Here is a 16,186-nt window from a genome sequence, read left to right as displayed (position 1 = left end):
ATTTAGTGATCATCATTTTGAATTCTGTCACCTTTCTCCTTGAATATCAACATCCTTAGATTTTTGTTGATATCAACTAAATTTTCCCAGCACGTGATTGCCCTAACGTTAAACCCCATGGCAGCCGCAGTGTCTGCCACTTGATTACCCTCCTAATAGATATGTTGTAGGTGGACCGTTCTCATTTCCTCCAATATATTTTTAATATCCAGGATGATATTTCTAATCTTCCATCCCAATTTTGCCTCCCCCTTTACCCAATCGATCTCCAGTTTGGAGTCCCCTTCGATAGGTAACTCTAAAATGTTTCTTTCCCTAGAGAGTTGAAGACCCCATAATAACGCCATAGATTTTGCCACATTATTGCAACCAATCCCCATCCAGCCTGCATAAACCAATAGAACATCACCATTCCTGTCTCGTAGCACACCACCAACTGCTCCTTGTCCTCCTTTCATAGCTCCGTCAAAATTCAGTTTATAATATGTGATGGTGGGTGGTCTCCATATTGTCTGTTGTCTCCTCCTCCTAGCAGAGCTATCAAAAAGGAAGAAGTCCTCTTGACAACCCCAATTCTTAGCCACAATGCCTTCAAGTCTTCTGGGTTCCTCCTTTGGCATCTTGTATTTAGCTACTCTTATATTTTCCTTCAACAGTTTGTTCATCACTCCAAAAACCACTTCAACCATCCTATTTTCTCCCTTGAATATTCTGTTATTCCTTTCTTTCCATATTTGTCAGCATATATATGGTGGGATAAACTTCCATAAGAGGATTAGTCTTGGATGATGGAATGGACAATCCCAATTATCCACAAACTATCCCAAGTTATCTTTCATGACCCATACCACCCCCAATCTTTCCCAAACCTTAGTCTTGATGTCAACCGCAAACTGACATTCAATGAAAAGGTGGTAAATACTTTCTTCCTTTTGTTCATAAAGGCAACAAGGGTTTGTTATGTAGAATCCCCTTTTTTTCAAATTATCGATTGTTAGGATTTTCCATGTTGAACCGTCCACCAAAATAAATTAATCTTAGGTATAAGGTTACTGATCCATACCTTACTCCACATAGTTGGGCATAGTTCCTTACTAAAAATTAAGGTATAAGCAATTTTGACAGTGAAGTTCCCAGTCTGAGTTAAATCCCAAGCTAAGACATCTTCCTATGGCAGCATTGGGATCCTCTATTCCTTTATTAGTTCTTCTAGTTCCTCTATGAGAATACCTATCTCCCATGGATAATCCTCCTTCAACAGCTTCTTCCATCTCCTCCCCTGATCAATGTAGTCTCCCACTCTAACCCCTATGTCCTCCTTAAGGAGTTCCATTAAACCACTATATTTACTTAAAGCCAATAGTTTCCCCTTCGTCCACCTATCTTCCCAAAACCTTATATTGAAGCCATTGCCCATAATCCACCTCAATCCTTCTCTTAGCAGTCCTCTATTTCTAATAATGTTCTGCCAGATCTTTGAACCACTCGGGAGGTCATTATTATATAGGTTCCATCGAAAGGAGGTATTAAAAAAATATTTAGCTTTCATAATATTTCCCCACCCTGTGTTTCCTTCTGCCAATATCTATCCAATTTTTGTAAGGAGAGCTTTATTAAGGTCTTTCATTCTTCTAATCCCAAGCCCCCCCTTAGCTTTTGGTTTATACACCTCCTCCCAGTTGACCAAATTCAATTTATTTTTCTCTTCAGTCCCTAACCATAGGAAATTCCTTTGAATTCTCTCAATTTTCTCAACCATATTAAGATTAATCTTAAATATGGATAAGAAATAAATAGGGATTCCCTGAAGGGCAACAACAATCAGTTGAAGTTTTTCGTCATTGCTTAATATCTTCCTTTCCACCCTGCAAGCTTCTTTTGAATTCTCTCCACTATCGAATTCCAAAATTCATTAGACACCTCCTTGATAGTGAGGGGGAGGCCTAAATAAGTGTCTAGGAGGCAAGTGGATTGGCAATCCAAGATTTTCCTAATCCTTCTTTAAAGTCAAGGATCAGTGTTAAGGAAATAAATCTTGCTTTTATGGTAGTTCACTTGTTGCCCTGAGCTTTCTTCATAATTATGTAAAATCATTTTCTAGGCTTCAGCCTCCATGATTGAAGATTCTCCAAATAGGAAGGTGTCATCCACAAATGAATAACCTTAGCTTTAGCATTAGTGGCTGGTTTCACACCTTTAATGCAGCCCGAATCAGCTAATTTACAGAATGACCTTCGCAAGACTTCAACAACCATGATAAATAGGTAAGGTGAGAGTGGGTTGCCCTATCTTAAGCCTTTTCCTACCATTATGTTACCCCATGGGGACCCATTTAGTAGGACGAAGTACTGCATTGAGCTCACCATCAACATGATCAGGTTTATAATCCTATTGTTAAATCCAATTCTTTCTAGTACATCCTGAAGGAAGTCCCACTTGACCTTATCATAAGCTTTGGAAATGTCTAACTTGAATGCCATTCCAGGTTGCTTGCTCTTTTCCATTGAATGGATAACCTCATGGGTTGAAATAGCCACATCAAGGATCTGCCTTCCTGGCACAAACCGCTTTTGAGGACTACCAATAAGTTTTTCCAAGAAAGGCTTTAATCTATTCACTAAAACCTTGGCAAAGACCTTGTAAATAGTATTACATAGACTTATAGGTCTAAAATCATTCAAATTTAGAGGATTGGAATTTTTAAGAACTAGTGCAATAAAGGTCTTATTTATGCTTCATAGTATTTTGCCAGTTTTGAAAAAATCCCTAGTCGCCCAAATAACTTCTGATTTGATCACGTCCCAAAAATGCTAAAAGAAAGTAGGTGGGAAACCATTGAGGCTCGAGGCCTTAAAAGCTTTCATTGAGAACACTGCCTTTTTCACTTCCTATTCTGAGATCTTACTAGGGATCCAATCATTTTCCTCTTCTCTTATACTCCTTGGGATTGAATTAATCAGGCTTCTCCTGATCACCTGGTTCCCAACAAAGTTATCTTCCTTAAGTGCCTTACTAAAGTGATCAACCACAAGTTTCCCCATTTCCTCTTGCTCTTTCAATACCCTTCCTCCTTCTTCACTTAGTTTTGGGATAGTGTTTCTTCTTTTGTGGTTAGAAGTAGATATGTGAAAGAAGGTGGTATTTTTATCCCCTTCCTCCAGCCATTGGATTCTAGATCTTTGTTTCTAGAAAATTTCCTCCTTTTGCAGGATCTCTTTCCACCTCCTTCTAAGTTTTTCCTCTTCCTGAATATTCTCCTCCGAGTTATTCCCTTCTGCAATAGCCCCTTGGAGTTTTTTTTAGCTTTTTCTCTACTTCTCCTTTACCTTTAAACAGATCTCCAAATGAACTTTTAGCCCAAGCTCTAACATTTCTTCAAATATTATCTAGTTTTTGGGTAAATCTGTACATTGCAATACCATCTATTCTTATATTCCACCAAACTTGAATCTTATCTTTGAATTTTGGATGTGATTCCCATATTATTTCATATCTGAAAGGTTTCTTTCGACCTTTATAGCCATCCTCCCAATTGAATAAAATGGGTGAGTGGTCAGACACCGTTCTGTTGAGATTTTCCAACTAGGAGTTGCCTATGCTATTCCAATTCCTTGACAGTAATAATCTATCTAGCCTAACCTAAATGAGATCTTCACCTTTCCTATTATTAGTCCAGGTGTATGGGTTACCCCTCAACTCCACATCCACGAAGTCCAGCTTCCTTGTAAATTCACTTAGATCTTGCAAGATCTCCTAACATTCTCTGTTGCCTCCCCTCTTCTCTGAATGGTAAAGAGGGGTATTGAAATCACTCATACACATCCATTTCTCCTCAAACATAGTTTTAGATATCCTTATCAAATTTTCATACATTTCCTTCCTCCCTAATCTACTATTAGGTGCATAGACGTTAATCAGTTTCCAGCTGTGACTATTCGATTGGAAATGAGTAATTACACATTGTTAATAAGACCTAATTAAAGAATTTAATCACTCTATTAGGAGTGGCCTTAGTAGAGGACTTTATAACTTTTCTTTAGAATGCTACCCAATTAAAGGATTCACAAAGATTGTGAAGTCCTTAATGACTCTTAGGTCAACCTTGATTAAAATTATCTCAATACAAATTGTTTACAATGATTAGAAAGAAAATAGCAAGGTTTGATCTATATGGTTATAACTCACTTTGTAGTTTCAGATCTCTATTCAACTCCTCATACTGATTCACTATCTAGCCTCTATTGTCATCTCAACTTCAAAATTTCTTGGCAACTATTCAAGTAGTCACCCTACACTTCTTCTCAACTTGATTAAGCCTTCTACTTAGATTTTCCAGTCAACAACATTAGTAATAGCTTCAACTCTCTAGAACTCTTTCAAACACATACAACTTCTCTACTCTCTTCTCTTCTTTGCATTCCTTCTAAATGTTTGTCTTTGTGCCTCCTTAAATAGGTAGTTTTGATTTTTTTTTTTGCTTATGAACACCATAGATCTTAGGATTTGTGATTTGATCCAACATATTCATTGTATCTAATTTCCATTTGGTTTATCTCTTTTTCTCTTCTAGATACTTTTGATGAAATTCATTCATTAGATATCTTACATAATCCTTTCCTTGAATTGAATGATCCAACACTTCAATCCTTATCTTTCACATGTTTTCCATATTGCAAGAAATCAATTGATTTGACTAGAAATCAATTGATTCGACTAGAAATCACAATTTCTCATATGCTTTCAAAATGATCTCACTCAATCATCACTTGGTTCTGAAACTTAGTCATTACTAAATCAATCGTTCATCATTTGGTTTCTTTCTTGATACTTACATTGTTTACTTGATCAAAATTGATGCTTGGTCAACACTAAGTTTCACTTAACTTGTACTGGAGCTTAGATTACTCTATTCTAGCACCCAGTCGACACTAGCATCCCTTGACAGGAACTTCAAGTTCCTTAATCTTCTATTGTATTCCTCAATCAATATTTTCCAATATATTTGTCTCTTCTCATGTCTTCATAATGTAAACAATCAAATTATCTTGTCAAAGTCTAACTAATCAAACATCTATTATAGCTTCCTTTTCATAATTCAGCCTTTCCTCTAGGTGTTTTTTTGGAGCTTCTCAAATCCTCTTCATCAATCAAATAGATATCAAATTTAGATAAGATAGAAACATGTCTCATCATTGGATTTGACATCAATAAAAACATAACAATTGTTTCAATTGTAGTTTCCAAGAATCTCCCTCTTTGGCATTGATGGAAACACCTCAAATATTTTATTTTATGAATTCAATCTCCCTCTTTATTACCATGCAAAAAAAAGTATTTCAATTCCATGAGTAACCAATATCTTTAGTTTCATTCTGATTTTTATCCATGCAATCTTAGAAACTTCCTCTAAGTTTTGAGTTGAGAATCTCTCTTTCATAGATATTTTTGTCAATCAACATCTATAAATTCTCCCTCTTACATCTTGTATAAAATATTCTTTATATATTCTCTTCCTCTTTATGTATATTATTCCTTATCTATCTTGTATACATACTCTCCCTCTTTGGCAACAATACCAAAGAAACTATCTCTCTTGACTTCATTTTTGTCATACATCTTGATTATGTAGATAATTGCATGTTAGGGCTGAATTCTTCATTTGTCTTCTATATATGATTGATCTATTATGTTGTTATTCTTCTTCACCTTAATTGATTACCTAAGGCACCTCCTAAACTAGAACTATCTACATCAATGTGTAAGGTATTCTAATTAGTTGATTTGATGCATATCACCATATTTCCTTATGGGAATCACCCCTAATTTACCTCTAAGATATTCATGAGAATATTTAGGTAAGGATATAGTGAATATGTCAACAATTTTTTCTTTGGTGTGTAAAAATTCTAAATTCACTTCTTTGTCTTGAACTATTTCTCTCAAGTAATGATACTTGATAGCAATGTGCTTTGTTTTTGTGTGCATCATGTGATTATTTGATATGTTGATAGAACATGTGTCATCAGAATAGATAACCATTCGATCTATAATTTCTTTCTTAATTCCTTTCAATAATTTCTTTATCAATATAATATTTGAATAGTTCACTACAAGTACCACATTATTGGCCTCAACCATTGATTGGGAAATATAGTTATGTTTCTTGCTTGTCCATGACACTAATATATTTCCTAGAAAGAATGCATCTCCACTAGTGCTTTTTTTTGTCATCAATATTTCCTACCCAATCAGAGTTAGATGATACCTTCAATTCAAATTTATCACTCTTCTTGTAATACAATCCATAGTCTTCTATACCTTTCATATTTCTCAATATCCTTTTCACTGCCATCCTATGGTTTTCCTTAGGATTTTATGAAAATAAAGCAATTATCCTAATAACTAATGCAATATTAGGTCTACTACTAACAACATATTTTATTTTACCTATAATTGATCTATATTTTTTTTGGTTCACATCAATAGATTCATCACTTTTAGATAACTTATCTCCTATAGCCATAGGTGTGCTCACTGGTCTTGATTCTTCCATTCCAAAAGTTTTGAATATCTCCTTGATATATTTGGATTGAGTAATGAAAATATCAAACTTCATTTGATATACTTGCAAAAAAAAAATGAATTTGATTTCACCAAACATTAAAATTTAAAATTTCTTCTTCATTTCATTAGCAAATGATTTGCATAATGCTTCTTTTCCTCCAAAAATATAATGTCATCAACAAAAAATTCAGATAGCATTATCTCATTGTCCTTACCAATCTTTAAGTATAGATTACTATTGTCATTTATCCTTTCAAAACCAATCTTCACCAACTAATTTTGAAATCTTTCATACCATGCTCTTGGAGCTTGTTTCAATCCATATAGAGATTTTTGCAGTTTACATACCATATTCTTGTTGTCTAGATCCACAAATCCTTCAAGTTTTTCTATGTACACTTCATCCTCAAGTATACCATTCATAAATCCAGATTTGACATCCATTTGATATAACTTAAAGTTTTTGTAGGCTAAATATGCAAGAAAAGTTTCAACTCTTTCTAATCGTTCCATAGGAGTAAAAGTTTCTCCATATTCAATTCCTTCTTCTTAAGCATATCCTTTGCATACCAATCTAGCTTTATTCCTTGTGACTTCACCTTTTTCATTTAGCTTATTCCTAAAAACTCACTTTGTTCCAATAACATTTTTGTCCATTGGTCTAGGTACTAGGGTCCATGTGTTGTTCTTCTCAATCTATTTAATTTCTTCATTCATTGCTTGGATCCAATCATCATTATCTAGAGCATATTTCACTGATTTGGGCTTAGATTCACAAATTAATCATGTATCACTTCTAAGTATTTTCCTTTCCATAACACTAGATTCTACATCTCCAATAATTTTTTCAATTTTATGATTTCTTCTTACATACTTAGCTAGCACAAGTGGTCTCCTTCTCTATTCTACAACAAGTTCATCCTAAAAAATAATCTTGGGCTCATTATCTTTATTTTTTTAAGGTTTAGGTTTAGGTTTTGCATTCTTGGCATTGTCTACTGATGGTTGGAGTTATTTGTCTATGACTAGGCAACTTTTGCCCATTACTCAACACCCACTATCTTCTTCTCCACAATCGGTTGTTGTACCTCAACATTCCCTATATTTTGGGAAACTACAACTTTGTTTTCTTTTTTAGTAGGAGTTTTGGGAGAACCATCATTCATATTTATGAATTTACTATAATATTTAGGTTCTTTCTTACATTCAACATCATTTCTTTCTAAAAATTCATCAACTTTCACATTTGCACTTTCTCCAACTTTGTTTATGTTAGAGTTTAAAAAATTGTAAAATTTATTCTTGGTGGAAAATCCTAGGAATATACCTTCATCATGCTTAGCATCAAGTTTTCCACTCTCATCAGCTTTAAATATGTGGCATTTTATTCCAAATGTTTTGAAATATTGCACATTAGGAGCATAGCTATACCATAGTTCAAAAAATGTAGCATTTGTACATTTCTTGACTTGCACTCTATTCAATGTATAGACAACAATACTAATAGCTTCTCTCCAATATCTCCATGACACATTCTTCTCCATCATCAATGTTCTAGCACAATCCATCATTGCTATGTTTCTCGTTTAAGCTATCCTATTCCGAGGAGGGGTTCTTGATGCTAACATATATTTTTAATTACCCTATCATTGTAGAATGTGTTGAACTTATTGGAAATGACATAGTGCAAGGTAGGAGAATCCCCAAGGGAGATGTCCTAGCCTCCAACAAATAACCACACAATAGAAATATAATAACAATACAAGATCTAATACCAAATTGCAATAATTGATTCATAAAATAACTATGACATGCAATGTGTTGGGCTGTAAGGCCTTCCTAGTTATGGCCAAATACAAGCAATTATAATAAGAGTTCTACAAGATCCCTCAAGATCCAAACCAAATAATAGCTAGTCTAGATCTGCACTTTAGTTGAAACCTCCAAGAAAGATCTCAACTTGTGCTCGCAAGCCCAACAGGAAATCCTCGTGTTTTGTAAGCCACAACCCAAGATTTTCTCAAACTTCATCCAAGATCCAAATTTAAACTACCTCACATTCAGCACTCTATCCACACACTCACAACTTCATCACAATCTTTCTATAAACTACCACACATTTGGTGCTCTGTCCATAGACTCATGAAAACTTTCCCTTCAACTGCTTCCACACTCACTCATCCTTTGAATGAATGAATCATTCCATGAATGAATAACTAAAAAACTCCACTAGACCTCATTAATTAAACCCAACTAATCCACAAGTTTTCCTAGCAATTATAAATTAAATAAACCTAACATTAAATACTTCAAGAGCCACAAGTTGGCCTCCAACAACAATCAAATATCCAAAAATTGATACCCGAGAAAAATTGTGATATCTCTTAGGTTCGATTGAATTAGAACTCGTGCTTCAAACTAAAGGTAGTACATTAGGCCCTCTATAACTCCTTAATCTTGCTATGACTAATTCATTAAGGATATCTTGACTAATTCATTAAGGATATCTTCAAATTTATCTTGTAAGTCACGTAAAGAAACCCATCGCTCAAACTAACATAAATTGATACTCTAGTAGAATTTCCATATCTCCCAACTTATACTGAATTAGGACTAGAAACCTTAACTAGAGATAGTATTCTAGTGCCTCTTTAATCTCTAAACATTTTAGCCTGTAACTCATTAGTTACATAGCTCACAACAAGCACCTAGAAACCAAAAAATATAGTTCCAACAACAAGATAAAATGACTCAAACTTCAACTCAATCCATCTGATCTTTATGAAATCATGAGGAAAGCTTCTCCAATGTGTCTCCAACACATCCCTAACCATAAAAAGCATAAATCCACCAAAATCCAAGCTCGATGCTCCTACATCAGACTCCATAGCTAAATAGAAAAGTATGTTTCATACTTTGATGCCCAAAGAAAGATTTGCAACCAACTTCATCTTTACCAAAGGCTTCTAATTTATCAAAGTAAATAGAACAAATCTAAAAACCAACCATCTATGCTTCATTAATAAACTCTGATCCACATCAACAACTAGTGAATCCATGCTAGCAAAACAAACTCCACATCAGCAACAACATTTAGATTTCCATCAACACATACCAAACTCACAACACTAGCAATCTCATTGCTCACAAAAAGATTCTCTGCAACATACAAGGCACCACCAACAATAACTAGATCATCCATGACCAAGTGCTTTGCAATTTCTATGTCAGACCCAAACAACTGATCATGAAAACCAATGTCCATCCTAACATCAACAAGGTTAGGAATATTGTCAGAAACAACCTCTTGTTTCTCTACAAGTTCTATATTAGACTTCACAAATTGATCAACAAAATTAACCTCTTCTACCTTGATCTTGCGATGCCATCTTCTCTCTTAAACAAGTATTCTAACCATCTAGAAAACTCTATTCTAGATCGGTAGACTCTAGCTCCACAAACATCTATATAATACCTTCCTCATCCTATCCTTATCTTGATCAGTAGAACTAATTTCAAACCAAGGAACCACCTCCTTAGCTTGATCAGCCAATCTAGCTTCAAACCAAGTAGACATCTTAGAAAACCTCCTTTCCACCACATCATGGAGATTCACAATCATCTCAAGGTCCAATCCTCTCAGAGCCATCTCCCAAGATCTTCATAAACCCTCTACAACAAATAATTCCCATGCTCCTTGTGACAACCTCAAATTGTTTGCAAGTTAGATCAGAACCTGCCACCTTACACAAATAATTAGGAAACACATCACAAGTCTAGGACCATGGATCTACAATCTAAAAACTCTCTATGATCATGCCTCAACAAGATCAGTCTTCTAACATTGCATCCATCGATCCATTTACAAGTCCCCTATGATTGCAAGTTAGAACCATGATCTACCACCTTGCAACCAAGAGATCTAGGACTCTAGAAAAAGAAATCCACCATAAAATCAATATCAACTTAGATCTACTTCTCCAACCCAAGTCTTGGTGCAAACTACCATAACTTTGGTGGTTCATCTACATGCTTAGGAACAACCTCGACTTTGATAAAATTCACCCAACCAAGGTCCTCGTACAAACTGCCTCACACTTAGGTGATCTTCTTTTACACTCAAGAACAACTAAGCTTTGATACCACCTGACATAGTGCAAGGTAGGAGAACCCCCAAAGGCGATGTCCTAGCCTCAAGAAAATAACCACACAGTGAAAACACAATAACAATGCAAGATTTGATACCAAATTATAATAATTTATTCATTAAATAATTGTTACATGCAATGTGCTAGGCTATATGGCCTTCTTGGTTATAGCCGAATACAAGAAATTGCAATAAATTTTTTGCAAGATCCCTTAAGATATAACCCAAACACTAGCTAGCGTAGATCCACACTCTGGTAGAAACCTCCAAGGAAGATCTCAACTTGTGCTTGCAAGCCCACCAAGAAATCTCCTTGTTTTCCAAGCTGAAGCCTTAGCTATTATCAAACTTTATCCAAGATCCAAGTGTAATCTACCTTACATTTGACACTCTATCCATACAGCCACAACTTCATCACAATCCTACTTTAAACTACCTCACGTTTGATGCTCTGTCCATAGGCTTAAGAAAAATTTCCCTTCAACTACTCTGACGCTCACTCCTCATCTAAATGAATGAATCATTCCATGAATAAATGTCTAAAAGACTCCACAAGACCGTCTTACTTATACCCAACTAAGCCACAATTTGACCTACCAATTATAAATTAAATAAACCTAACATTAAATACTTGAAGAGTCATAAGATGGCTTCTAACTATAATTAAATATCCAAAAATTGATACTCAAGAGAAACCATGATATCTCCTAGCTCCAATTGAATTAGAACTCATGATTTGAACTAAATGTAGTAAATTAGGCCCTCTATAATCCTTTAATCTTGCTAAAGCTGATTCATTAAGGATATTTTTAGATTCATCTCATAAGACTTATATAGAAACCTATTGTGCAAACTACTAGAAATTGATACTCTAAGAGAATTTCCATATATCCCAACTTATAATGAATTAGGACTAGCAACATTAACCAATGATAGTAATCTTAGCCCTCTTTAATCCTAAACTATGTAGCCTCTAACTCATTATGAAAAATTAGTTACATGGCTTGTAATAGGCACCCAAAAACTAGAAAAAATAGTTCTAACAACAAGGTAAAACGACTCAAACTTCAAGTTAATCCATCTAATCTTTATGCAGTCATGAGGAAAGGTTCTCCAATGTGTCTCCAACACATCCCTAAACATGAAAATCATAACTCCACCAAAATCCAAGCTCGATGCTCCTGCATTAGGAAATGAATTCATCACGTCTATAAGATCTCAAACACTTTAGAGTCTTCCCCTTTTATTTTCCAATTCTATCCAAATACCACTTAAATAACTAAAAAACATTAGATTTAGCTTTAAGAAACATCATATTTATCATCCTAGAGTAATCATCAATAAATAGGATAAAACACTTATCTCCATAATAGCTTTGAGCATCAATAGGTCCACGTAGGTCAATATGAACCAATTCCAAACTATTAGTGGATGTGTATGTTTTGCTCTTGAAGCTAGAATTTGTAATTTTTTCCAATTGATATTGTTTACACATAGCATTGTTAGGCTTCTTTAGTTTTGGCAACCCTCTTGCTTTCTTCAATTTACTAATGTTCACCAAATTGTCAAAGTTTACACAAGTAACTATTTGTGCAATAACCAAATCTCTTCTTATTGTGCAAACAAATATGTCTCATTAGATAGATCTAGATAGAAAAAGTTGCCTCTTGTTTGATCACCACTTTCAATCAACTTTCCATCAGCATCATATATCTTGGCCTTTCTATCATGAAATTCAACTATGTACCTTGATTTTTTAAACTATGAAACAGTCAATAGATTATAGTTAAGTCCTTCAACCTAGTAAACATTGGCACACTTGATTATGTTAGTCAATTGAATAGTCTCTTTACCTTTCACAATACATGGAATATCATTACCAAATTTAACACAACCACCCTTGTATGGCCCAATGTATTCAAATTTATTTCTATCACTAGTCATATGATTAGAGAAACCACTATCAATTATCTATCTATCACTTTTGTTCACATATGAAATTAAATAAGTTTTCTCATCTTCATCATAATCTTCTTTCATAGAAACATAAACAACTTCATCATCTTTAATTTTATATTTAATGTCAATTTTTTCTTCAACAATTTAATAGGATTTATTACCTTTGTCATCATTGTTCTTCTTGTAATCTAGGTCATCTCTCCTTCCTTTGTATTTACTTTCCTTTCGCTCATCTTTGTCTTCCCTATTAGGACATATTGCAATAATATGACTGACCTTGCTGCATGAAAAAAAATTATAGGTAATTTACCTTTGTATTTACCTTTGCCTCTTCCAAATCTTTTTGAAATAAGTGCTTCAAGTGTTATCATGAATGCTGATGGTATTCCTTTGGGGGAGTATCCTAAGTACTGCTAGAGCATGTGGGAGATTGTTAGCATGATTAATATGTTGCATTCATGACTATGTTTGTCATTGATGACAACATGGTATGGTTTCTATGAGGACCGACATAGTAGCAGACAAAGATTGAGGCCATATGGATAGAGAACTAATGTTCAATTTAAGTGCAATTAAGGACATTCCTTACACTATTTCATGATGATGTGGTTAAGTGTGCATGAAGTAAGTCAAAGACATGACGAAGATGTGCTTGATTTATAAAGAGCAGTATGCAAACAGAGTACCTAATAAGAAGTTTTTGATGGTTGGATTATATATCCTAATAGAGATAGAATTGTGATGGGTGAAGTTGTATAGTAAAAATATACAACTTGATGATGATGTCAATGAGTGCATAAGATCTAGAGTCGCACGTGTGAAAAGTTATAAAGATTGTGAGTCGATAGTGTTGTATAATTACAAAATAATTGATTATCTTAATGTTGTCTTATTATAATTAACTGGGAAAGCCTCAAGGATGACTCAAGGAATTTTTTTGAGGACAAGGTATAGTGGAAGGTTATTTTCCTTTTTGATAAGTGTCATTTTTCATGTTGATGAAGTGTGAAGTGTGTGGACAATAGTAGAGTATTTTGGAAATGTGAGTAAGAGATCTAAGGGATTATTAGATGTGAAGTTAGTGATCTGGTATGAAGATTAGAAGGAGAAGTCTAGTTGATAGGACAAAGGAAGATGAAGTACAAGTATAATTCATTTCTATTATTTTTACAAGGAATAATATAGAGATTAGTTGGACAGTGAGTTCAATGATCTTGCCCCTAAAGCTATTTGGAGAATAGGTTTATCTACCTTTTACAACTCCTAATAGGTTTGTAATCTCCTAACAAGGATTCAAAGTCTCCTATCAAGGACTAATATGTACTTAATGTTTTATTGACTCTTAACTGGGCCCATCCTCTAACAAGAAATATCTATATTTGCACATCATTTTATGGGTACCATGCCCACTGGGATTTTTCCCTTTGATCAAGGGTTTCCCTAGTTAACATATTTGGTGTTATTGTGCATGCATATCTTGGTGTAGTTACTAATTATAATTATCATATGGTTAAGGATTAATAAGGTTGATAATTTGTATAATAGTTGGATAATTGGTTAAGCCCCTTCCTCTTAGTTATACTGGTGGACTTTACATTCTAACAATTGGTATCAGATCCTCAAGTCCTTGAACAAAAATCTTAATAGTTTTGGGAGATCAATGGCGAGACACTTTAGAAAATAAAGTCTTAATTTTTATGGAGTTAACTATGACAACTAGAAGGAAAACATGAAGAATCATTGTCTATGTGTGGATCTAGGATATTGGCATTTGACAAAGAGTAACAAGAATATTGTGAAAGAAAGCAAGCTCAAGGAATGCAATGAAGAAGAAAAAGATCTATTTATGTGTAACATGAGAGCCAGAGAAGCCTTACTAATATATCTTCCTAAAAAATGAATATAGTCAGGAAAAATCACTAGAAACATCTCATAAGATTTGCAAAGCTCTAGAATCTACTTTTGAAGGAGATCAACATACTAAAAGAATGAGATTATAGAATTGGATATGTTTTTTTCAAGATGCTAAAATGTTAGAAGGTGAATATGTGAGAAGCTATATTGGCAGGATATCTGAGACTGTTGCAGGAATCAAATCCTATATTGGATCCAAGAAGGAAGATGTGATTGTGTGGAAGATTTTTGAAAACTTTGAAACCACCATTCAATCAAGTAACACAAATGATTGAGATTTTAATACGTTTCCTTGAGAATTTCATCAAGGAGAATTTTCTTGGAAGATTAGATGCAACAAAATCAAGTTTGAGACAGTTTGGAGAATTGAAAAGAGTGGAGATAGCTTTCAACACATTAAGTGTTCATCCTTACTTATCCAGAAGTGCAAGCACCCATGAAGATTATGATAGTAGCAACATATCCAAATCTAAAGAGGATAGAAAGATTGAAGAAGATATAGCCTTGCTTGTGAGAAGAGAACTAGATGGTAAGAAAATAGTCAAACATTGGACTTGTAATGAATTTATTCATTATGCTTCTAAGTGACTTAAACTAGAGAAAATGTATAAGAATAATTTCAAATCTAGAAGACCTAGAGATTTTTTGTATGCAAATGTAGATGATGAATCTAAGGAAAGAGTTTAGAGTGAGAGTGATGATGAATTAGGATTTGTGGCCATAAAAGAAGAAATTTTGAAATTGAAATTAGAGAAGAAAAGGCCCTAGTTTCTCAAGTTGAAAATAAATTTGATTGGATTACAGACAATGGTTGTTCACATCATATGAGTGGTGATATGAACAAGTTTGTTAAATTCAAAAATCATGATGGAGGTATTGTTAGCATTAGTATCAATGAGTCCTATCACATCACAAAGATATGATCTATTACTATTGATGGAAAGACTAACACTGATGATGTTTACTTTTTTGACAGTTTGAAACATAACTTGTTGAGTGTTGGACAATTGGTTGAGAAAGGTTATCAGTTGTAATTTATAGAGAAGACTTGCATCATTAAAGATAAGGATAGTAGGATAATTGGAATAGGTACAAGATCTAGAGATAATGTATTTTAATTAAATCCTACTGAGATGACTTGTTTGGTTGCAAAAGTGGGTAAGAGTTGGTTGTGACAAAGAAGGTTCATTCATATAAACATTGGTAACATTGTAAAGGCAAGTAGTACATTTGTAGTCAAATATTTTCCTAGAATCATGAAGCCTACTAATGTTGTTTGAAAAGAATGTATCATGGCTAAATAGAAGAAGTTCACTGCTACAGAAAAGATGGATATTGTTCATACAAATCTGAGCAGTCCTCTCAAAACAAGAGAATCCTATGGAGAAAGGTACTTTATGATTTTTGTTGATGATTTCAATAGAATGATGGAGGTAGCATTTCTTAAAGAAAAATTTGAAGCATTTGAGAAGTTCAAGATATTTAAGAATAGAGTTGAAAATGAATATGGTGTAAAGACTAAATGTTTGAGATTTGATAGAGGTGGATAATTTACTTGTAGAGAGTTTAATATATTTTGTGAAGAAAATTGAATTAATAGAG

This window comes from Cupressus sempervirens, chromosome 5, assembly GCF_028749045.1.
Source record: "Cupressus sempervirens isolate cs-2001-9-10 chromosome 5, ASM2874904v1, whole genome shotgun sequence".
Taxonomy (NCBI): Eukaryota; Viridiplantae; Streptophyta; class Pinopsida; order Cupressales; family Cupressaceae; genus Cupressus; species Cupressus sempervirens.
This window is presented reverse-complemented; position numbering follows the sequence as displayed.